This window comes from Lissotriton helveticus, chromosome 9, assembly GCF_964261635.1.
Source record: "Lissotriton helveticus chromosome 9, aLisHel1.1, whole genome shotgun sequence".
NCBI lineage: Eukaryota > Metazoa > Chordata > Amphibia > Caudata > Salamandridae > Lissotriton > Lissotriton helveticus.
Window position 1 is genome coordinate 985278786 of NC_136070.1, and position 25997 is coordinate 985304782.

Here is a 25997-nt window from a genome sequence, read left to right on the forward strand (position 1 = left end):
AGTTCAAAATCTATACATTTTTATCAATCAATCAATCAATCAATCGATGCATTTGTATAGCGCGCTACTCACCCGGAAGGGTCTCAAGGCGCTGGGGGAGAGGAGTGCGTCACTGCTCGAACAGCCAGGTCTTGAGCTGCTTCCTGAAGAAGAGGAGGTCTAGGGTCAGCCGGAGGTGGATGGGGAGGGAGTTCCACGTCTTGGCTGCCAGGTAGGAGAAGGATTTTCCTCCGGCGGTGGCTTTGCGGGTGCGTGGTACTGCGGCGAGTGCGTGGCTGGTCGATCGTAGCTGGCGGGTGGGCGTGTAGAAGGTCAGGCGTCGTTAAGGTACTTGGGGCCCAGGTCGTGGAGAGCCTTGTGTGCGTGGGTGAGGAGCCTGAACGTGATTCTCTTGCTGACGGGGAGCCAGTGCAGGTCTCTCAGGTGGCGTGAGATGTGGCTGTGTCGGGGGATGTCCAGGATGAGTCGTGCGGAGGCGTTCTGGATGCGTTGGAGTCTTTTTTGAAGTTTGGCTGTGGTTCCGGCGTAGAGGGTGTTTCCATAGTCCAGTCGGCTGGTGACGAGTGCCTGGGTGACGGTCTTCCTGGTTTCGGTGGGGATCCATCGGAAGATCATTTATAAATATAACAGATCATATACATGACTTCTTTTTAAAATAATAATAATTGAAAGAATTTTAAAAATGTACACAAACTGTAACAAACAAATTATTTTGACTATCAGGTGAGCAGCTATCAGGTTAGCCAATGACCTGAAATACAGGCGATTCGGATAAGGCGATGCAGAGTCCTCCACTCCGCCCAAGAACACGGGTCAGCCACTGTCAATATAGTCGTGACTGGCGATTGTTCCCAGGGGAAGGGAGTAATGGGATAAGAGAACATGAAAGACAAAACCAGACAACAGCTGTTCAGGGTGTCTTTCAGGTAAGGTGGCCAGGAGTCCCGGATTTGCCAGGATGGTCCCGATTTTTCACCCGCTGTCCTGGCAGGGTTCAGGAAATGTTGCTCTTGTCCCGGTTTTTAAAGAGGGTGGACTGAAAACTGTGGGAGGTGCTTTTTCATGTTTTACAAAGCAGGGATAGTCAGCAGTTGTTTCAAGAAAGCAATTTAATTAACAGGCAAGTTACTGGGTTTAAAAATTGCATTTTATGTATGTTCTTACTGCCTGTTCTGTACTGTTTGCTGAGGAGCGCTGTCATTCTGTGCGCTTGCTTGAAGTAAAATTGTAGTCCCTCTTCTATTTTTTTGAAACGTCTCGGGTTTTGGCTTTAAATTCTGGTCATCCCACTTTCAGGCCTCTGGGGGGTAGGTTGAGCACGCTGAGTCACCGGTAGTTTCACAATGCTGGGGAAGGCGTTCCCTGAAAGTGTATTGCCCAGTGATGAGAAACAAGATCATTAGACACAGTGTGACAATGTTTGCAAGTTCTACAGAGTAAATACATTACTATGTTATGGTTCCAATACCTGGTATTACAGATTAATGATCCAAACTCAAGAACAGTGTAGCCCCTCTTGATTTGTTGGCTCAGGATCGACTTCCATCTGTGAACACTTCACACACCATTCATATGCAAGAACTCATCTCTCAAGTAAACTGTTCACAGTCAGGGTTGGTTTAGGGTCAAAAATCGGCTCGGGCAAACCAAAAAAAGTGGCTCACATTTGCATATTGCCTTTTCCCCAAAACACTGCTTCAACGACGTATGAAATGAAAGGGTGTGGGGGGCATGCTATATTAACTTCACTTAGATTAAAAAAATGCACAGATTAGTTCACACTGCTGCGCCACACATGAATGCAAATGTGACCACTTCTGCTCAGGCCCCCTGCCCCCACTCAATCCCCATACATTGATGGGCTTTCCCAGCGAAAGAAAGGGAGTGCTACCTCCGCCCACCTGCCTCTAGCAAGACCACTAAGGCACCCACTGGGACGCTGGCAGCATGCTAACAGCAGAGAGAGCCCCCAGGCTGCCCACAAAAGCAGCCAACAGCTAGAACTCGGCTTTTCGAACCCTTCGGCCTTTTCCCGAGTGCCCGCATTACCAATCTGACCCTGTTCACAGAGCAGCTCCAGAGAGGAGAGATGTAGTTCAAAGTAATTCACCGAAATTACGAAAGTCTCTGAAAACGGTCTCTAAATCAACAAGTATCAAGTTAGCTTGTTCTTTCCTTCAAAGTCCTTTAACACAAAGGACTTCTGTTGAAACAAGCTTTCCTCCCTCAGGTCAGCACTTACCTGGGCCATCAACTCATGTGTGGTGTTTTGACTGTTGTTACCTTAGAAGTTGTGTGGTGGGACAATGCTAAATGAGGGAGGGTTCAGCCTCATCTTGGGTTTCCTCTCCCTGGGAAGGTCTCCCTGGGAAGGAATTGCACCAGGATTTGAGAGTCGAACAAGGGAGGCATCTGAGGTACTAGAAGGTTGAGGGTGGTTGGAGGTGACTCCTGAATAGCTGGGAAGAGCATCTGTGGTATTTTAGATGGTACCTTGGGACTAGGAGGGAAACTGTTGGCCGGCTGTAAGGTATTGCTTAAGATGACACCCGGCATAGACACAGAGAGGTCACAGAGATGACTGTTTGGAAGAGGATTGGTTGTCTCCCAAGATTGCATGTTATCCTTCGATTGTGAATCGTATGGCATCATTTTAAGGCTGTTTGTCCCCAGGTGCTACAAGCGCAAGATAATGTAAGTTGTTATATTGGCATTTGGGAGAGTGTTGTGGGAAAGACAGGCGCCTGTAAATTAACTTTAAGACATAGATAACTAGATGACACTTCAGCAAATAAAATTCAAATATTACATTAGTACACTAGGGAAAGTACCTATTCAGATGTGCTATAATATCGTAATAAATGGGACTGCCACAAATGCTTGCTTTGAGTAGAGACTCCTTGATGAGAGCCTCTAAAAACGTCTCCTAGAAGATGGTGGTGGACATGTATCCCTGGTGCAGCAGCTATAGGAAAGAGTCATGATAAACCCTACAATTCTGACAGTGAGTCTAGAAAAGGTTACACAAATGGCATATTTCTTTCATATGGCGAAAAGGATAAATGGACAGGCATTTCTTAGTAATGTAAAAGAGGGAAAAGGTTAAAAATGGATCTAGATAGTAGTACATAGATTCTGATGACGGACTTACATGACTTAAGGTTGGTAAAGGGCTCAATTCAAAAGGATATATGTTGATGTCTTCTTATGGCTGGGGCATAGTCTGGACTCTACAGGCTGTTGTATCACCAAAGAAGTTAAAAATGGCCCTTACCAACCTAATATAGGCAATTCTAACGATTAGTTATGAAGCAATATCTGACTGGATGGCAGGAATGTGTTGAGAGACAGACCTTGGTGTCACTCTGTTTTAAGAGGGCCTGCCCATGCTCCAGCTGCTGCTATCAATGCACCTGACATGGGGACTGTATAAATTAAAGTAATAAAGTATCAAGATTAGTATAACTAGTTTATAGACTAAAAAGGGGGAGATGGGTAAAGTTCTGTTTGAGTAACAAGTGGTATGTGTGCCTGTTTGTGAGTTGGAAGATGTGTACTGTTTGCGGAGAATGTGTGGTATGTGTGCCTGTTTGTGAGATGGAAGGTGTGTACTGTTTGAGGAGAATGTGTGGTATGTGTGCCTGTTTGTGAGATGGAAGGTGTGTACTGTTTGAGGAGAATGTGTGGTATGTGCGCCTGTTTGTGAGATGAAGATGTGTACTGTTTGAGGAGAATGTGTGGTATGTGCGCCTGTTTGTGAGATGGAAGATGTGTACTGTTTGATGAGAAGGTTACAAGAGTGGAAGTACATATTCTAGTTGAGAGATAGAGGTGTTTTGTTCTTAACAGGCCTGAATTGGGATACCCATGAACAGGCAGGCCATATAACAGGTCATGGTTGATGGTGGAAAGGATTGTTGCACAGATGGTTAAGATGGAGGCGGGATCCAGATCTTGTATCCTAGAAAAATACCTGCATTCCAGAAAACAACTTCTTCAGCTGCTGCATCTTATCCTGCTTCTCCTTTGTCAAGTCCCAATGGTGAGTACCTCCTTGCCAAATGTATTCACAATTTCACATTGAATGAAGACCATGTAGTTTCCTGTATTGATCTATGAAAAAAAAATCAGAATAATGTCTGTCTCCTCCTCAGAGAAGTTCATCATCATGAGTGAGGTAGGGGACATCCTCTCGGCTGGAGCAGATGTTTAGAGTCCTTAAGGCCATGCAGCATAAGGGGAAGAAGGCAGAGCCTAATGTGCGGGCTGAATGTTTGTTATTGCAGGGTTTATGTGTGTCAGGTATGCCTGACTTTGCTCAGCTGAACGCTGTTCCCCTTCTTCTCTTCCATATCGAGTTCTACATCAAATAGGCAGAAATATCCTTTTCTGCTGCAAAGAGCACCATCAAGCAACACCTGAAATGTGGTCACAGAGTACCTTTAAGGTTGAAATTGAGTCATATATCCACCCACTCAAGTAAGTGGGGGGAGACACATAATCCTACTACTAAGCAGATTACCCAGTTGGATTTGGTGAACCCGAAGCAGGTAGTGTTTCTGCCCAGGCCTACGCCAAAATCTAGGTGGTTGGAAATATTTGCAGTTAGATGCCCCCAAGTGATTAGATTACTTTGTGTCACAGCTCTCTCCAAACATGTAAAAATAACTGCTACCTGATCTTATACTCTGTTTAAGATATACATTTTAGGGACAGGGCTCTCATAACGGTGAATAAATGAAGGTAACAGATCTGCTAACATGGCCACTCCACAGCTTCTGGATTTCCGGTTTGAAACGTGCATTTTAATCAATGGATTCAATTCTATTAGTTGCCAAGACACACTACAGGAGGTGTAACACACTCAAGCATTCCTGGCTTTCAGGCAACAGAACCTTTCTTTCTTTTGCCCGGGAGTCTATATTTCTAATGGATACTGTGAAACAACAAACACCAGAATGCAATGCACCCCTGGCTAACAATCCAGGACATCCGAAGGGTGTGACACAGGAAATAAGTGAATTTAGCAACACTACTTTTATTTTTTTTAACATGTTTTCAACCACCACCTGCAGATTTTAGAAGCTGAAGCACAGTCGCTAGATCTGTAAAAATCATGCTTGTGTTGCTCTTCTTGACGTTACATTTTCTTAAACAATTTTGCCCCCAAAAAACCAGCTTACATTGACATAATATTGTCCGTTAGCAAAATTATCGTAGATTCACATTGTAAGTTGAACATTCCATCAGGAGCATGTGGGGGTGCATTCCCGGTGAGGTTAGCTATTGGTTTCTCTGTCATGGTCGTGCTTTGTCATGGTATGTCCCAATATTGCTTTGGTAGAAGATGAATAAATTGCTCGGTGTCCAGTCCCTGTAACTACTGGCTTGGATAACCAACTGGGGGGGAAAACTGGGGAAGTTGGGGCGCAGTGAGTTGGGTCAGCTGCATCCGTGGGTTTCTGAAGATAGGATAATTATATTGTTATGTGTGATCTTCTGTGCAGGGGGGGCACAAAGGGCTCTCCTGCAGCAAGGTGTGGTCGAGCGTGCGTGGTATGCGCAGATCTGTTCCGTCCCGTGAAAGGTATGCCAGGTCATGCATTCTCACTGGGCCCGATTCACAGAACTAACTTAAGACAAAATCCTAAACTTACTACCATTTTGGTATTCACAGAAGGCACTTACTAATTTTGCTATTCACAGAAGTCACTTACTCACTTCGGTATTCACAGAAGTTAGGAGTCCTAACTTTAGGACTCCTAACTTTACTACTCCTAAACTGAGAAAAAACCTAACTTTAAGACTTTCGGTATTCACAGAAGACATTTAGGAGTCCTAAAGTTAGGAGTCCTAACACGCTCTAGCACCTTCTCTTTATTATTTTAACGTATTACAATTGTATTTGAAAAAAAAGCCAGATCAGATTTAAAAATGAACCTTTTTTCTTTTTATGAACTTTTTAAAGGGAGATCTCCCCCATCACCCCGTATCTGAAATAAATCTGTCCTTTCATTGCCCCAACGCATTGGAAGTGTTCGCACCACCATAATGCCTGCATAACACTTAAAAGCCTTTAATACAAATATACCCATTATTCACGCTTTGCTTTTTCTTGGCATCTCTGGTCTTCAGCGCATAAAGGCTTATGTTTTGAGTCTGCAGCATAATAGTTTTAACCATGCTGTGCAATACACTAAAAATATACATTCACACACCTGACTTGGCTTGCATGGAGCCCCTGCGATGTGCCTAAATCAATAAGGATTAGGCCTACCCTGACAAAAAAAAAAAAAAAAAAAAACAGTTGCAAAGCGTTTTTCTCTAGAAAGTCTCATAATTCTCACAAACACAATAATTAATACCCGCAGTTCGCTACCTTTTCAGTTTGTTGGTTTTCACATTAAAGTGAAGCCGTTTTCCTCCCATTCCATGGCAGATATAAAAATTACCAACATTCATCCAGGTTCCAATTCGGGAGGAAAACGGTATTTAATCAGCTCCCGAAAAAATAGTACAGCCATTTTTAATGCCAAGTAACACACGTGATAAAATGTTGACAGTTTGTTTGAAAAAAATGATATCAGGCAGTGCATGAAGAAAAACTGTGGAACTCATTGAACTATGGGTAAACGCTCCTACCTTTTTTAAGGAAAAGCTGTTTGTGAAAAATATGTAAATATTTCAAGCCAACTGCTCAAGGTTTATATCATTCCTTGGTACACTGTTCTGCAATGAACGGAAGTTGACACATAGGACCATAGATCCAGTTTCCCAGGTCAGCCTCCTGTGAGAAGGGAGTTGTCCAAATTCAGAGTGATAGCTGCACCGCCCAAACCTGGCACAAGAGAACAAAGGCCTGATGTTCCCAAGGACACACCTTTGCCCTGCAGGCGAGTTTATGCCAATCCTGTTTTCTTTTAATTACCGAACAGCACCAATCACTCGTGCCCTCCCTCAGCCACCAGATTTTATCTATTAGTCACGACATATCAAAGAAGCGCTGGTATTTAGATAGATAAGGCCCTTCCTAAAAGAGGGTGTGCATTGGAGATGTTGGGTAAGCATTCTTTAAGGAGTCACCAACTAGGAAAAATAAAACATCCCAAATGAACTGGCTCCAAATGTTACAGTGTTTGTGTGCTACATAGGACTGGTTTACGATGTTACCCTATGAGTTTCAAACCTCTCTTGTGTGTTAGTTGGTGCCACACAGTACTTATTTTACACACACATGCACACACACACACACACACATGCACACACACGCACACACACACACACACATGTTTGTCTATCTATCTTCCTATCTATCTATCTATCTATCTATCTATCTATCTATCTATCTATCTATCTATCTATCTATCTATCTATCTATCTATCTATCTATATATATATATATATATATATATATATATATATATATATATATATATATATATATATATATATATATATATATATTATCTATTTACTGAAAAAACAAAGGTTACAGGGATGTTATAGTTAGGGTCAACTTTTTTACCCATACAAAACCAGTGATATTCAGCAGTTATAGTTACCTGAGCTAAATTCAGCAGCTATAGTTACCTGAGCTAACTATAACTTACAACCCCGCAATGCATTGCTTATGACCTCACATATTACATCACTCATTACATGGTCAATGATATCACTGATAAAGTCATCCAGTGAGTGAAAGTGTTTCATAAATGTTTCTTAGACTTAAATATATATATTGTATGCTACTGATACAGTTAAATTAATATTCTTTCTAAACTAGTAATGAGTGATACTGTTTCTAACATGTCATCTGAGTGGGTGTCTGACTTTCTGTATTAGTGTGGCAGTGGGTGTCTGAGTGCTGTATGTGTGTGAGTCAGTGTGTGAGTGGATATATAGGTGAATAAAGGTGTGTGTGAGTAGTTGTATGGGAGTGTGAATGATTGTGTGAGTGACTGTGTTGGTGATTGAGTGTGATTGACTGTATAGGTGACTGAGTGGCTGCCTTATTGGCTATATGGGTGGGGGAGTGTGTGAGTGGCTGTTTTGGTAAATGAGTGGCTATGTGAGAGACTCTCGGTGGGTGAGTGGGTGTGTTAGTGGCTATATGGGTAAGTTAGTGACTGTTTGAGTGGATGTATTGGTAAGTGAATGTGTGTGATTGGCTGTTTTGCAAGTTAGTGTCTGTGTGACTGGCTGTATAGGTGAGTGAGTGGGCGTGTGACTGCTTATATGGATGTGTGAATGGGTATGTATGTGGTTAACTGGAATAGTGAATAGATGTGTGAGTAGCTGCATTGGTAAGCAAGTGACAGTGTGAGTAGCTGTATGGGTGAGTGAGTGCTAGTGTCAGTGGCTGTGTCAGTGGGTGGGTGTGTGAGTGTATTAGTGAGTGTGTGGCTCTATGCATGGATCTATGGGTGAGTGAATGCTAGTGTGACTGGCTGTATAGGTGAGAACGTGAGTTTGTAAGTGGCTGTATGGGTGGGTGCCTTGGCTTTGTAATGGCTGTATGAGTGAGTGAGTGAGTGAGTGAGTGGGTGTGTGTGAGTCATTGAATGAGTTTGTGAATGGGTATGTGAGTGGTTGTGCGAGTGGATGTATCAAAGGTTCTATGGGGGAGTGAGTGGTTCTGTGGATGATGTCACTGGCCATGTCATGAGTGATGTAATATGTGAGGTCATAAGCAGTGCATTGCAGGGACGTAAGTTATAGTTGCTTCAGGTATTTGTAACTGCTGAATTTCACTGGTTTTGTATGAGTGAAATCCTATGCTCCCTCTTGGCTGCACACGTGCACGCGTAGTCTTGCTTCTTACAGTGCCCAGATACTCTGTGGGAGCGCCCTCTCCCCTTGAGGAGCACAACACATAACAAAAGGCCAGCATGAAAACCTCCCTTTGCAAGGCAGACGCCACACCAGTAGGCCAAGTAAATCAATTAAATGAGGAAGGGGCTTCTTCCAGTGTTTGATGAGGCCTCTAGAAGGCAATGTGAAACAAAAAATATATGAATGTGTTTCACACTGCAATGAGAGGGTCTGGATGTGTCATTTGATTACGCCAGTGCTGCTGACATTTGAACTGGGGGAACATTGCAGGGCCGGCTCTAGGGCAAGTATATTAAAGTTTAAAGACCACCTGCTGCCTCGTTCCTAGAAACAATAAAAATGTTAAGATATCTCCAGTGATTAATGTTCTTCCTTGAGTGAGATCGGTGTTTTGTTTAGTGGAAGTTTTAACTAATTGTAGGGTAGTGCAGAGGGTTAATATGACTGAAGCAAATGATATGTACCATGCAAATCAAAGAAATGTATTTATGAAGATAGCTCTGTGGGTTACTGCTTTTGTTAGCGAGACCTTTAGTTACTTGCACTTTATAAGTAAAACATCCTTAAAATGGAACAGTGTGCTATTAACTGTTAGCAAAGAGCTGCATGCAAACTGCAAGGTATATATATCAGAGTGTTATGACTTTTTCCTCAGTGTTTTATTTTCGTAATGTTGCAAAAAAGATTTGTTTGGGTAGAAAACAATTGTAATTATTAACCGCATGCGTGCGGGCGGAATTCCGCCCGTACGCTGAGATTTCCGAAACCGCACTTTACGTGACGAGCTGGGCTCGTCATGAGCGTGCGAGGAGGCTACCTCATGACGAGCCCAGCTCGTCATCAGCGTCGAGGGGTTAAAGAGAACCCCCAACCATGGTGTTACGTTTCAAATCCTGAGTTTGCACTTCTCTACACCAAACACTGTTAAACTATGATGCCTTCCAGTATGGATGACTTGTAACTGGTACACCTTGTAATCCTCTGTCTTATGTAACATTTCCGATACACTGATTACACATGTATGATTGTCTCTGTGTAATGTGTGTGTGATTTAAAGTGCTCTGACACCCTTCACTGATATGAGTGGCACTATAAAACTATTAAATGTGTCAGAGAGTGGGTGGTTATGGAAACTTGAGGAGCACTGTTGAAGGGTGGTAGTGAGGGAATCTGTGGCGGAGGTGGTCAGTGGGGGGCGCCACAAAGTGTCACACTGGGCACCACCAGCACTAAAGCCATCACTGGAAACAGGTTCCAGTCTTGATGCTCAAGCAAAGAGCTCCAATACTTTCCAGTCGTGGTTGCTCAAAAACTGTAAAAAAACATTAAACTTTCATTTTAAAGAATAGCAAATACTTTTAAACCAATCCTCTTTTTCATTCGTCATCACAAAGAATGCACCTTCAAATAGATGAATTCAGGGTTTGCACTATACAAAAGAAAGGTTTCCATCTATAATTTTAGTGTAGGCCACGCATGAGTACACATGACCTCTGAGTTGTCTTTTAGTTCACTAATAGCATTGTCTTTTGTTGGGTGGTGGTGGGGAGCAGGAATGATTCTCAGTTCATTGTTAATAAATACTTTGCACATAATCTGATGTACTAAAATGATGTACTTCCGATAGTTTACCACAGTCTAGGGTAATCTGTGCTTCATGATTGACACACCACATATTTTCAAGGCTTCGCTTGTGTATGGGTTCTTAAGAGATAGAGCAGACCCTTGGCTCAGCTGTCCCTGTTAATTTGTTGTCTCACTCACCTTTGCCTTTTGCCATAGTCAGGCCACTGGAATTATGCGTCAGGAAAGGACCAAATTACGCAGCAATGTTGAATTATGCTGCAAGAAAAGGCAAGTTATGAAGCATAATGCTGCACATTTTGTGATAGCATTACTTTATTACTTTGACATTTAACACATGTTAACCTAAGTAGACACATTTTTACCTCATTAGTACCAATTTGACACCCAATTACAACAATAAGCAACAGAAAGGTGACCGGTCAACCTTTGCGAAGGGTATTCCACTTTACAGCAATACAGGCAGACCCGGTTTTAGTAACTTTCTATCCACTCAAGCTTGAAGCAATTTTATGGGATTAAAATCTGGAAATTATTCAGCAGGTGATGGATTAAGTGGTACATGTGGCAAATTCATACTCATTCAGAAAAGGCCACAGACGCAAAATCTTATAATTCCAGTGCCTGACCTTAGTACAAGGATGTGAGCATTCTGTCAAGCATAGGGTTTGTACTGGAATTGGATCCTTCCATTACAAAAAATATCCATTAAGACATCTCTCACTGTATCTGTCCTGTAAAGTGCATCACGCTTGCAAAGTTTGAAAATTATGGAGAATTTTAGAAGATACTCCACTGTTACGCCTGCCTTGAGGGGGGTCATAATTTTTTGGCTAAATTTCCCCATCAATAAATGTTATTAGATATGGATTTGACTCAAAATCCATGGTTGGCTGCATGGGACTGCCCATGTACCACCTATGGTATGACCCCCGATGCAAAGTAGCAAAATTTAGAGCATAGTGCTACTTTGTATTACTCTGGGCAACTTACCTACACAAATCATGCTGTGCTTTGGAAAGTCAATCCAACCACAACACTAGGGGCCAGATGTAGGAGCCCAAATACCGGTCGGTAACGGCCGATTTCGGCCGTTACCGACCGGTATTTAGGATTTGGCATGTAGGGGACATCTCATTCACAGAATCGGTAAATTTACCGATTCTGTAAATATACAGAATCGGTAAAATACCGATTCAGTAAATTTACTGACTCTGTAAATGAGATGTAGGTGGCACTTCACAGAGTGCCACAGGCCCTTAAGAGTCGGTATTTTACCACCCAATCCTATTGGGTGGTAAAATACCGAATACAGGTGTGCATGCACACCTGTGCATGCACACCTGTACAATGTGACACACAGACATGCCCTTAGGGCATGTATGTGTGCCACATGTTACACGTGCCTGTATTTGGGGTGCTAGAGGGTGTCAAAGTGACACCCCTTGCACCCTTGCAGGAATCGGTATTTACCGAATCGGTAAATACCGATTCGGTATTGCCCATTGATTCCTATGGGCTTCAAGGCCCATAGGAATCAATGGGCAATACCGAATCGGTATTTACCGATTCGGTAAATACCGATTTTTACAGAATCGGTAATTCAAAAAAAGAATTTACCTACATCTCCCTCCTTCTAATTTACCGATTCATAAATACCGAATCGGTAAAATTCGGTATTTATGAGTCGGTAAATTGAAGTTACCTACATCTAGCCCTAGGTGCTGGGTTTGGGTCACTTTTGTGATGCAAGCATATCTCAGAGTTAATAGATCTGGACCAGAATCTCTAAACAGGTACTTGTCAATATTATGAGGACGATTTGTGTTCTTACTGTAAGCTAAAATTAATATAAGGTTGACAAAAGACCAATGCAGAGCAAATGTTGCTTTAATGTGAAAAATCAGAAGGCAATGAAGCTGTCACAGAGAAGGGGCCCCTGAAGCATGAGAGAAAAATTATTTGGGTCTGGCTTTGAGCATGGCAAATTTCTATAGGCCGGTTTAGGATTGGCAGAGAACGGAGATTGGAAAGTAAGAAAAGCAGGAAAGACAGAAATAATAGAGGGATTGAGTGGAAAGATGATTTGAGAGTGTGAGGAAGAGGGGAGATTTGAGTGTAGGGAGAAAAGGAAACATGTATGGAGAGGATGAGATACGGAAGTGATATAGAAAGCAAGAAATGGAGAGTAAAAGAAAAGAAAGCAAGGGGAGTGAAATATAGAAAAGAAAGGAAAATGGTAGGGAAAGTATAAAACAAACTAAAGGGAATAGGTAGACCAAGAGGTGGCATACAAGGATGTCGGAGCCATGGAGAGGAACAAGATGAGAGAGAAGCATAGTCAAGGTATAGATTTGACAGAGTAAGGGTGGAATGAGCGATAACAGGGAGATTAGAGTGACGTTGTGGGAGAGATAAGATTAGAACATAGATTGAAGAGAGGAGAAAGAATAAGGGAAAAGTGGAGCAGAGCAGAAATAGAAAAAGAAAAGTGGGATTTTAAGGAAGAGCAAGGAGTGAAAAAAATCTAAAAAAAGGGAGGAAGGCGATAAAGACAAGCTAGAAAATCAAGTGGAAGTGGACAATGATAAGAAAAGGTGTGAGGAGGAGATAATAGTGGCATGGAGATAGCAAATAGGGGGGATTTATAGGTAGGATGATTAGGACACAAGATACAGTGACACCTATGCCCAGGGGTTCAAGGAGTCCTTCGCGCCCCAGTAATGGGTGTCTTTTAATAGCAACCCAGAGGCGTGTGTGAGTTTTTGGGGGGTGTTCTTTTTGTACTGGTTTCCATTTGCGCCCATGGCACCGGTTTTGGAAGCTTGCACACTGCACATGCTTGTATTTTAAGTTTTTGCTTATCTTCAGTGCATGCAGCCTTACCCGCAGTGCACGAAGCACCTTCATTGCCGCACACAGAGAATGAAAATTAGAGGGAACACTGGTGAAATCTGAGTCTAACTATAATGTCCCTGTAACTTTTTGCTTTATCAGTGAATTTCTAAGTTTTTTTAAATTCTATTTGTTTTTTTCAGTGAGTTTCTAAGGTTTTTAAAAACTGTTTTACCGAAGTTTAATGTCTGTATTGTTTAGTTTTTTTTAAAGCATGTCTAAGGTTCATTAGAGTGCTTGTGAGGTGTCTTCAGTGATGTATTACTTATTTAATTTTTTTCTTTTTTAATTTTGTAGAGTTGCAACCAATTGTGACTGGATCCGTGGAGGGGTTACGACTCCTGCAAGATTTGTTTTACCAGTAATGAAAGAGATACAAAGAGAATTTTAATATTTTGTTTAAAGTACATGCTTTTCTAATAAAATAATATAGATAGCATAAATATGGAGAAAAATATTTTAAAGGTCATTTTTAAACATTTTTCAGAGTTGCGATGCCATCACGACCGGTGCAGGTAGGTTTTTCTGGGGTGCGGTGTGGACGCGACTCTGCCGTATTTTTGGCTATAGTAAAGTCATAGTTAGACAGTTTATGAGTTTTGTTCAAAGTAAGAGGTTTACTAATACAGTCAGAAAAGTAGTAGAATTATGGAGAAAAACATTTCAAAGGTCGACATAACACATTTTGTGGAATCGCAATGCCATAGTGATTCGTGCTGGCACCTATTTCCAGAGCCGCCACAGGGACGCGACTCGGGCGTATTTTTGGTAGTAGTAAAGATATATTTACATACTTTAATGGTTTTGTTCAAAGTAAGAGGTTTGTTAAAAAAATAATAAAAGTAGTGTAATTATTGAGAATTTTTTATTGAAGGTGGCTATAATACATTTTGTGGAAATACAAGGTCATTGCGATGTCACCGTGACAGGAGCGCAACGGTGTTGCGACTCCCATGTGACACAGAAACCAATGGATTTGAGTGGTTGAACACTTTTCTATCATTAATAGAGTAAGGTCCACCCCCTTTTCCTACATCTTTCTCTTGTGTCTCTGGATTTTGACAGCTGGGTATTGTCTCTGGCAACTCTGTTTTATTTTATTGGTGTTTCTGTTTTAATTTTTAGGAGTAGAAGACTGTATCTGGTGCTGCTAGAGAGTCCCGAAGATCATAGCAACTCATCCTAGGATGAAGAACCACCAAAGACCAAGATAGAGAGTATTGTACGGACCTTGTTTACGATACCAGCTGGAGAGAAGAAGGTCAATGCCAAAAAGGTGGTATGCACTCTATGCAATGAAATCCTCTCTAGAGGATCAGACAAAAAGTACTCCTGTAGCACTTTATTGATGATAAAACATCATCGCAGCATGCACTCAACATTGTTCTAAGGGGTGGGGGCATGGTTTGCCGCGCAGCGGAATGGCCGCTCTGTGAGTGAGCTCTACCGGCCGGGAATTAATCCTACTACGATCCTTGCATATGGAGAGTTGCTGATCTGCCCTACAATACCTTCAAGGGGCGAAATATCCGAGGACCCAGATGCTGTTATTCCTGTGGCTTTCCCGTACTCTGGGGCTGAGCTACGCGGCTGCCTGAAGAGTCGCTGGCAGCTCGAGAGTCTCTGGTCGCGCTGTGGGCGGGCGGCCCTGAGAATTGAGCCCGCAGCTGTTGGTGGGGCGCAGGACGCGGACCTGAGGAGGTGTTGCTGAACCCCTGCCTGTAGTGGGCCAGCAGATTGAGGTACGAGCATTGCTTGTGTGGCAGAGAGGAGCCGCTGTACACTCCGTTGCACGCGCCCTGTCTAGTGCTGTGTAACACGAGAAGCGGTGAAGGAAGACGCAGTGCCTTACGGATTGCGACGGACATTCTGGGGCCACGCTGCATTGCAGCTGGGACCCAGCGCGGCTGTGGAGGATGGATGCCCTGGCAGATGGCTGTTCTTGGAACCGCTCCAGCGTTCGAGACCGTTGCAGTTTCGCTGCAGACACCTGTGTTGGTGCGGTGCGTTGTGAGAGGAAAGCGGTGCCCTATACATCGAGACTGCCATTTTGAGACCAGGAGCGGCTGAGAGGCCTGGCTGCCCTTGCAGAGGGGCATCCCCATCGCTGCTTTGCCCCTCAGTTGTAGCCACGGGGTATATTGTTACAGACACTTTACTCGGAAATGAGGACGAGTGGTGCCCTGCACACTTCGACTGCCATTTTATAGCCAAGTTCCATTTAGGCTAAGTTTGGGCGCGGCTGGGACTACTGCTGTCCCTACCGAGGGTCACACTTGTCGACGCGCAAACTCCTGGCTGTGGCCCCTGGGGGCCCTTTACGCATTGTGCCTACCACCCTGCTTTGCATTTCGTGCCGCATTGCCCCATGCAGCCCTGATTTCTGCGGATTGGCCGTTCTGGGACAGCAGTCTTCAGAGGTGAAGCCCTGAAAAAGATTTTGGTAGCGTGCAGAAGAAATAAGAGGCCACTGGGAGGTCTGTGTGAATTGCCGGGCTGCACAGCCGTGTAGAAGTGAAGTGTCTGGTGGCGGAGGGGGCGAGCCCGGCCGTGGTTGTAATGGGTGGCATATAGGGAGAGAAGCATAGGCGCACGCAGGGCTGCCCTCTGGGAGTTGTGTGACGACGTGTTGGGCTGGGTTCCATCTCGCCTTTCTTGAACTTCAAAACACACAAGGTGATGGACGGTGTGCTGCACATAGGCAAAACATTCACCCGCAGTCACATATCTGGGTTTAATCCATCGTTATTTTGCTCACCACGCCACCCCAGTTCAGACATGGCCATGTGCAAATCAGTCTTGACCCTCTGCCTCATGGGAACAGTCCAGCCCGACTGCCAAGCCATTTCTTCCCTGGACAGGAATCAAGCATCCTAGGACCGGTTTCGGCTATCAGCCATCATCAGCCAGGATAGCTTGACTCCAGTGGCGTTTTGAGCACGGGACACACGTCTGGGGATACCCTTCCCACATAGGGCGAACAGCAAAACACACAAGGTGATAACCAGAATGTTGCACATTGGCTAAACATTCACCCCCAGTCACAGATCTGGGTTTAATCCATTGTTATTTTGCTCACGACGCCACCCCAGTTCAGACATGGCCATATGCAAATCAGTTGTAACCCTGTGCCTCGTGGGAACAGTCCAGCCCGAACTGCCAAGCCATATCTTCCCTGGACCGGAATCAATCATGCTTGATTCCGGTCCAGGGAAGACAAGACTGTTACAGGATTCCCTCCTTTTCGTTTTTAGGTTCCACCCTTTTTCTCCTGCAGTTTTCCCTCCCCACCTTGCTGCAAGTTTACATTTTTGTTTACATTTCCAGCGATCCTGTCCCTAGCAGGTTTTCACACTCTTTCTTTACTCATACAGGTTTCATTCTCCAACCGGTTTCAATCCTAGTCGTCTCATGTAAAGTGCTCTGATTCGTTCGGGTCTAGCCAGCACTATATAATAACTCATTAATTAAATTTGTTCTCATTTAGTTCTCTTTCTCTATTTGTCTACCTCTCTAGCTCCTAGCTCCTATCCCCTCTCCCCTAAATCTCTCATCTTGCTTGCGAGTCTAGCCCCCTGTCCTTGTGCCCTTTGACTAAGCACTCCTTCTCCCCTTGTTGGGGAAAGATTCAATATTTATAATCTGGAGTCTCAGCGAACCCGCTGAGAGGGTCCACTGCGCCAAGGAAGCCACTCTCAGCTGAGGTATGGTATGGCAACCCTTGCCAAAGCATTCCCTCTCCCCTTTTTGGGGAAGGATCCAATTTGTAGGCCTTGGAGTCTCAGAGACCCCTCTGAGAGAGTTCACTGCGTAAAGGGAGCCTCCCGCAACTGAGATAGTGAAGTGATACCACTTCCCCTGGGATCACAGTTTACTGGACTTTTGACTTTGCTTTGACTCGTCTACCGGTTTGTGTCCCCGTCGCCCTTCCCCTCCTCTTTCCTGCCTTCATAACCTGTCTACTTCCCCAGCTCCTTCCCCCTCGCCTGAATCTTTCACCCTGACTGCTTTTCCCCTTACGTATTTGTGCTTATTGTTTATCTCGACCTTACAAGTAACTATGTTGACATGCTCTAATAAGTGTGTAACGTTTGTAACAAAGTAACCTGTAACTATGATCTGATGCTCATGTAAAGCGATCTGATACCTCCGGGTCTAGCCAGCGCTATATAAAACCTTTAAAATAAATAAAATAAAAATAGAAACAACCTACGCATTATTGGAATCCCAGGAACGACTGCCATATCTAAGATGGAAACCTTCATAATGGACTTACTTCATGAACTCTTTGATCCCCACTTGTCCTCCGTCTTCATGGTGGAGAGGACTCTGGGGCTGAAGCCTCCAATTTGGGCAACACCCAGACCTATACTGGCTTTACTCTTAAACTATCAAGATAGAGATCTTATCCTGAGACTGGCTAGGGAGAAAGGCCAAATTTTGCACACATGCAATACCATATTGTTTTATCCTGGCTTTACCCCGGCTGTGCAGGTGCCACAACGTGAATTCCTCCCTGCCAAATGTATCCTTTTGCAAGCACAGATCCCTTATTCCCTGTTGCACCCAGCCAAGTTAAAGGTCTCATATGATGGCACAGCCCATTTCTTTACAGATGCAAAGTCCGCCATGAATTTTGCCAAACATGTTGGGGGAAAGAGGAACAAAGAAATCCGGGGAGCTGAGATGTCTACAGCCAACCATCTTAGCAACAATGACTGACATGGGTATCGTATTGCTCATTAGCCTGGATGTTGGAGATGCCATGCTGCAGGCTTGGGGGGTTCTGTATGTTCTGCTGCTGCTAAGTTCGTCTTGTGGAATTTTATACTGATGACATGGACTTGCAGCTCACTCCGCAGTACTCCCAGCCACCCTGTTCGAACGGGGGTGGTTGCCAATGCCACTGTGCCCCCATGGAAAGTTTCCCTGTATTGCTATATGTTTATTTGTTTTGTTTACTTTGGGGTGGGTATTCTACAACCTGATTGGGGGGTTGGAGTGGGTGCTGGGTGGAGGGCAGGGATTGTGTTCTTGTTTATTGCCAGAATGATTGTATCTTGTCGGTTAGATTGCACGGTTTGTAATTGGAAGACAAAACATTGTGAATGCTCACATCTCTTTTTTCTGCGTACATCTCATGCCTTCACGTCAATGCACTAAATTTTCTCACATGGAACATTAGAGGGCTAAATGACAGCAGGGAATCCAGACTTGTGCATGCTTATTTATCCAGACATAATATAGACGTGTGTTTATTGCAGAAGACGCATCTCAATGTCATACCATCCCAGAGGCTCCGGCACAACAGGTGGGGGAACGTGCACTCCACCATATACTCCAATTACGCCCAGGCTGTGCTGATTAGGCGAGGTGTGGACTGGCGGGAGGGTGAAGTTCACTGGGATCCCGAAGGAAGGTACATCCTCATACAAGGTGTCTTGAGAGGCATTTCCCTGGTAATAGTAGCGGTGTATGGCCCCAATGTAGATTCCCCCAGCTTCTTTCAGGACATTTGGACCAGGGTTAGAGCAACTGGTTGCAGTACAATTTTATGGGGAGAGGATTTAATGCTATCCTAGATGATGACATGGACAGGTGGGGAGAGGCTCGTTCCTTACACCCGGCTGCTAGTGCCGCATTGAATGCTATAATCTCTGATGGGGATTTAATCAACATATGGCGTAGGAGACATCCCTTGGTTAGGGAGGGTACATGTATTTCTGATCACCACAGCACTTGGTCCCGGTTGGACTTCTGGTTGGTCTCACGAGATATAGCCACTTGGACCTCTGATGCCTTGCACCTACCGCATTCCCTATCGGACCACGCACCATGTCTGTTGTAACTGAAGCTCCCAGGTTCACTTCCCCTTGCATTCTCCTGCCACATGCCCTGCTCAATGAGGCTTTTAAGGAGGAAATACGGACGATATCACCGACTATTTTACTCTCAATATGGGTTCAGTAGATACTGAGGCCTCTCTCTGGGAGGCGTTTAAGGTGGTTATCAGGGGACAGTGCATTGCCCATCAGGCGGGAGTATTGAAGACCATTACCTCACTGGAAGTTCAAATAAAAGAGCTTGAACAGAAATTCTATTCCACAAACGAGCCCAACACTATGGCTCTCCTGAAATCTAAATTGTTAGATTTTGCTGAGGAGGCACAGCGTGAAGTTAAATTCCTGGGAAAATACGCGGAGGCGTGGCGGTATGGGGAGGGCGATAGACCGGGACGCACGCTGGCTGGTATGATCCGACCCCCTAGAGCCACTGCGTTTATTCACAAACTGCACACCACACAGGGTACTGCCATCAGAGGTCAGGCAGAAATTCTGGATGTATTCTCCACTTTTTATTCTCACCTTTATACTGCAACCCAGGAAGCATGCCCCAAGGGAATGCAACCCTTCCTTGACTCACTCGCACTCCTTTGGTTCAATCAAAATCACAGAGAATATATGGATCTCCCATTTACTGTAGAAAATGTTGCCTAGGTCATAAAAAGTTCCACTAGATAAGGCCCCTGGGCTTGACAGTCCTACCACCTCCTTTTATAAGACGTACGTGGAGGAGTTAGCACCTCGATTGTTGGCATTGTATGAGGAGGCTCTAGAAGATGGTGTCTTACCTCCATCCATGAGGGAAGCGATAATTATTACCCTACTTAAACCCGGAAAGCCAGAAACGGAGATAGACTCCTATAGGCCATTATCAATGATAAATGTGGATGTTAAATCCTTGCCAAGCTGATTGCCAACAGGTTGAAGCCTTTACTTCCTATTATTGCTCTCCCCGACCAGTCGGGGGTTATCCCCAGGAGGTCGACCTCTCATAATTTGCGGACTGTCTTCTCGGTGCTGCACCATATACACACAGATGTGCACGCTGCATTTTTTTTAGACGCCACCAAGGCGTTTGATATGCTCGAGTGGCCTTATTTGTTTGCTCTATTAGGCCATATAGGATTTAGCCCGCTCTTCATTAAGCGCATTTGGCTGTTATACACCCTACCCACCGCACGGATCAGGGTGAACAGCTTAATCTTGGATTCCTTCCCAATTTCATGTGGCACCAGGCAGGGGTGTCTCTCTCTCTCTCCTTTGCTTTTCGCGATTGCGATGGAGCCCCTGGCTGCATGCATCAGGCAACGCATCAGGCAACATCACACAGCTCGAGGTATAGGGTTCAGTACCAGGAGTCTCCTCATTTTGCTTTACGTGGACGATGTAACTCTTTACATTGTCGATCCAGAGGTGAATCTAGACCCCATTTTAAGGGAATTTATCCACTACGGAGGCCTGGCTGGTATCTTCATTAACTGGGCCAAGTCTGTGATGTTTCCACTAATGGATGATACACCTCAGATGACCTCTGAGTTCCCTTTAAAGTCGGAGGCCAAGGTGGTCAAATATTTGGGCATATGGATCAGCCGGATCACGCAGGAGATGTGGAATTTAAATTATGGATGGGCTGTCACATGATTGTAGGAGAAGGTTAAACTATGGCCTAGGCTTCCGCTATCCCTGACTGGGAAGATTACTTTGGCTAAAATGGTTAACTTAAAAAAGTTTTTGTATATATTTTTTATCATCCCGATCCCCCTTACGCAGCACTTTTTTAACTCCCTGAGGTCGCAGCTGGTCTCCCGGGTGTGGGCGGGAGGACTGTGAGAAGTTGGCCTGATATGCAGTGCTCACTATTCTAGTGAACACTATGTATCAGTCCAAACAACCCTTATTGATGTCTGGTTGTAAGTCAACCTGATAGACCAGCTATCCTAGTAGCATGGACACGTGCAGTCTTTAGGCTAAACTCTAGAGGGCGTGTTAAGCCAGCTGTTTTACCATCACATTTACCCCTTGAACACCAAGTGAAAGGACACCACACAAGTTGTTATGAAAAATAAAGTATATTTATTTATAACAAGACTACCCTGGCTCTTTATGAGACAGGGAGCTAAGCACACAACAAAACTCTTAAAGAAATACTTAAAGTCGCACAATTTACACAAATGCCCGAGGGGCACGAAAAACCATATACTACAAAAGTGGAATGCAAATTACTAGCAGGTAAGTAACTATTCTCATAGGCTTTAGGATCGCTAAGACTGGACTACTGAACCTTTAGATTACAAGCAGGAGGCCTAGGGACATCGTGTGCAGAGTGGGAACTCTCACGCGTAAGGCGGAAAAAAGTCTATGGAGGCTAGTAAAAGCAAAGTTAGTGTTTTCGGGCGAACCCGACTAGGTAGGTCAAAAACGAAAGTGGATCTAGACACTTAAAGAGTTGGTCTACGCTGGAGCACCGGAGTACTCGGTTTACCTAGCCCAGGGGCTGCGGCTGCATAGGGTTCAAATGTCGTCGGGTTTCTTCGTTGATGAACCAGGAGCCTGAAGGAAGAAGTTGCTGGCAGGCGACCAGTGAAGAAGTTCGTGGAGATCCAAGCCTGGATCGGGGAAGAGGAAGACCTGTAAGCAGAGGGGACCAAGTTCTGAATCACTAGCCAGTGATTTAGGTGGGCACCAGAGTGGCACCGGACGAAGTCACCTCGACCAGGTGAGTGGGCGCTGCTGGGCTCTGCAGTCTCTCGGACCAGGAGGCGTTGTCGGCGACCAGGATGGAGGTGCGAGCTGTCCCACGAAGATATCTGCTGTCGACGTCGCTGGACCCAGGATTGGGGCAACAACTCTTGGCAAATGCAAGCCCATGCGGTGGACTTAAAATGGCGTCTGGAGTGGACCAGGAGGGTCCAGGGTGCTCCTCTGTTGGAGGGGAGCAAGGGCCAGTCTGGAGCAACCAGACCAGCGGTGTTTGTCGTCGAAGTTCGTCGTCAGAGGGCCACTAGCCAACGGGCAAGTGACCTGGACAACGCTGTGAGCAGCAAAGAGCAGAAGGGCCCCACGCAGATCTCGTGGATGCAAGGGGGCTGAACTTCGGTGCTGGAGCTGCTCAGGGTCGGGGCTTCTCTTACCCCAAAGCACTCGGTCGAGGGTCACTCGGTGGTCGTGCTGGGCAAGCGTCGTGCAGTCTTGAAGATGGCCGGTCCCTCGAGGTCTCGTCACACCCACGGGTCTCAGCTGGGCTGAAGATGCAGGTAGAGGTCAGAGGTGCCAGGGAAGCCAGTTCTCGTCGAGCTGGGCAGTCTTGATCCGGAGGAGAGACTTACAGCAGACCGCGATGCTTGGATGGTGCCTGCTGCTGCAGGGTGACTACTCCTTAGTCACAAGGGAGAAATCTTGAGAAGAGTCTTGAGTTCCTTTCGTGGAAAGTCAGTTCAGGATTCAAAGATGATCTAATTTGGAAGGGGGCCTGCTCCTACCTTTATCCTGAAAAAGGGGGCTGGCACGCGACTAAGTCCTGCCCTATGGGTGGGACTAGGAGGGGGGTGGTTACACCCCTCTCCCATGCCGGGCTTTCCCTAGCTCAGGGGCTGGTGTGCCCCTGGAACTGGTTCTAGCCGGCATATGCACAGTGAGCACCGGGGTGCCACTTGCAGTCACCTTCCTCTAAAGCCCTGCCTACCTAGGATACACAAAATCCTGTCTGGGACGGTGCTGGCACCGCCCCTGGCAGGAAACCCTTTGTCCTTGCCTCCCGCACTGGGAGGACTCCCAGCAGCAGGAGGGCAGACTTGTGTCTCGGTGGCAGCATCCATCTTGTGGAGCTGAGGCTATGTCAGACGTTAACCGGGGTTACAGGTTACCAACATGTCGTGTCCCTCTAGAAGGGTGGAATGCTAACCCCGTCGCCAGAATTGGCGAGGGGTTAGTATTCCAATTCGTATGACACCTTACTCGACATGTTTTGATAATGTTATACCAAAGTTAGCATATGACCGCGAGGTACATAATGCACTTAAGAGTATATGGTATAGCGTTATCATGGAACAGCTATTAGGACTTGGTTCCGCAAGCTGCAACCGGGCTCAGCTCATGCCAGAGCACCATTTCACATTATTCCACGCACTCTGCCTTCAGGATTGTTAAGGCCTGCCATAGGAGTGACTGATAGGAATATATGTGTCCATTTTAGGGTTAGATATAGGAATACTATATCTAAAGCAAAGGGTGATTACACCACCTTGCCCCAGCTGTCGTGCAGCCAGTTGTGTCAGATTTGGATGGCCAGCCAGGGGTGGCATAATACATGCTGCAGCCCCTGGTAGGCCCTTGGTACACCTATGCCCTGGGTACCTAAGGTACTCTGTACAGGGACTGATAAGGTGACTCAGTATCCAATTAGATATGTACCTAAGGTACATGGAATCCATTTTACAGAGAGAGCAGTAGGCCTGGGGTCCTGAATAGCAGGGCCCCAGGTCAACTAAGTCAGAAAACCAGCAAAACACCAGGCAAAAAGTTGGGGGCAACCATAGTCAGGGATCTACCTTCCTACAAGGACATGCCAGAATCTCCTGGGATTTACTGACGCTCCCGTTGAGGCAGGAAGGTTTGGGTGCTCCGGATATGCAACTCTATGCGCTTTGCGCTCAGGCCCAATTCCTGCACTATTGGGTTCAGACGACGCCCTTCCAAACCCATGTGGTAGTTGAGACTGACGCGGTGGCACCTGTCCCGCTCAGGGTCGCGCTTTACCAATCGTCACAACGCCCCCGCAGAATTATAGACACCTCTGGGACACTGCGTTGGGCATGGCACGAGTTGCTCAAGAGAGCGGGTATCCCAATATTGTATGCCCCCTCCATCTCACTGGCACAGAACCCCATGCTACTTTGCATTCAGGATGGTGTTGGCAAGACACTGATACAGAAGATGAAGCTTCACACTTTTGCGGACCTTTACCCGGGAGACACGTTCTGGCCCCCCCCAGATGCAGCTGTGGGACAGGCGATACCCTTTGCTGAGCTATTCTTATGTCACAAGTTGCGCACGGCCTGTCGTGCACTCTGGGAGGATTTTCTGATGGCCCCACCACCTTTGTCCGCATTGGAGAACCTGTTGAGATTCCCTTCTCCCCGTAAACTTATTACGCGTCTCTACACACACATGCAAAATAGTGCCCGCTGGTGAAACCTAGAGCCCTCCAGAGTTGGAATTACGAGCTCCCTACTCCGCTGACTGAGGCTCAATAGGGCTTCTGCTGTGAGCAGCTTACTAAACTTTACCCTAACTACAGACTTCAGTTGATTCACTTTAAATATCTACACAGATTCTATAGGACGCCTGTTGGTCTGTATCGTATAGGGCTCAGGGTAGATGGCTGTTGCTGGCGCTGTGGGTACACCACAGCCGTGTTTCTCCATATGGCGTGGGATTGCCTGAAGATTGCTGCATTCTGGTCCACAATTTTTATATCAGTGAACCAAACAGCACTCTCATAACTTTTCCCCGCCTCCCGACCGTAGCTCACATTTACATTCTTTCTTAGCTGTTAACTCCAAGGCCTCCCTCATTTACTCATTCCTCCGCTCCATACCTTCTCCTCGTCAAAAATCCAAAGTTGAGGAACAATGGGAGCGCGACTTTGCGACCTCTTGGCTAATCCCTTTGTGGGATAAATTATGGATCAAAATTCGCAAGTCCTCTAGATCTGCTACTCTGACCCAAACATTATTTTTCATATACAATAGACTCCTTTTTACACCACAATCGCTCAATAAGAAATTCTCTTCCGTTCCTGACCTCTGTTGGTCCTGTTACTCACCCAATGCAACTTTATTCCATATGCTCTTTTCTTGCAATGTCATTCACGACTTTTGGAAACAAATTTGGTCACAAATTAATGTTATCTTTCACACTCAAATTCCTTTTTCTTTTACACACATTTTTCTAGGCAGTCTCTCTACTTGTTGGGATCACATGAATGTTGATGTGCGAATCATTGATTTATTAATAGCAGTTGCATTTCAACAAATTACTGTTAACTGGAAGAGTTTTGCAAATATTTCTTTTAAAGCCTGGTGGTATAATGTCTGTCATAACCATAGGTTGGATACTGCCTTTGTTTTCCCTCTTCACATGGCGACTAAACGTGCTAATTTATGGCTTCCCATAACATTACATTTTGATACTTGTGCTAAGAAATCATCTAATTTGTCACCCATTCAGCAAGAAGTTTCCAAACCCCCTTGATTGACCTTATTGTTCCAATACTTTTTACCTTTTAACAGATTTTCTCATTGTTGTTTTTCATTTTCTTGGGATATAACCTCATTTATTCCTTTTACAGCCAATTTATTTTTTGCTCTTTATGCACTATTTCTCTGAATTGTTTTTGTTTCTTTTCTTCTTCTTATATTGCCTATGTATATTGTATTGACACCTCTTGTTATTCAATAAAATCTTTTTTGAACTTAAAAAAAAAAAAAGTAAACCAAATTATCGGAACGTCAGTCGCTCCATCCCCCACACTGGGCTTATTATGCTATGTCAAAGACACCCCAGATAAGCTGCGCAAACTACATGCACTTCTCCTGCTGTTTGCTAAACGTCAAGTTGCAGTACATTGGGGAAGGAGGAGGGTGCCCTCAATTAAGGAGTGGATTAAAGATATTACCTATGGCCACACACAATTAAATACTTTCTGGGAGCTCATGCCCCCTACTTCAAGACCACGTGACATTTGGGAACCATTCGTAGTTTGGGCAGGAGAACAGCACAACCCTACTGAGGAAGCACAGACAAGCGAAAATCCAACTTGTGTTTCGATGTGATTGCTATTGG

At 45.1% G+C, this 25997-nt stretch overlaps 1 long non-coding RNA gene across 1 annotated transcript in view; it reads right to left on the bottom strand.

Moving 5' to 3' along the window:
- The window catches only part of LOC144783106 (uncharacterized), a 59795-nt gene that overhangs the window by 27648 nt on the left and 6150 nt on the right, over nucleotides 1–25997 (bottom strand). Inside the window, exon 2 of the long non-coding RNA XR_013601405.1 lies at nucleotides 10597–10674. This is a non-coding gene — a long non-coding RNA (uncharacterized LOC144783106). The remainder of the gene's footprint in view (nucleotides 1–10596; nucleotides 10675–25997) is intronic.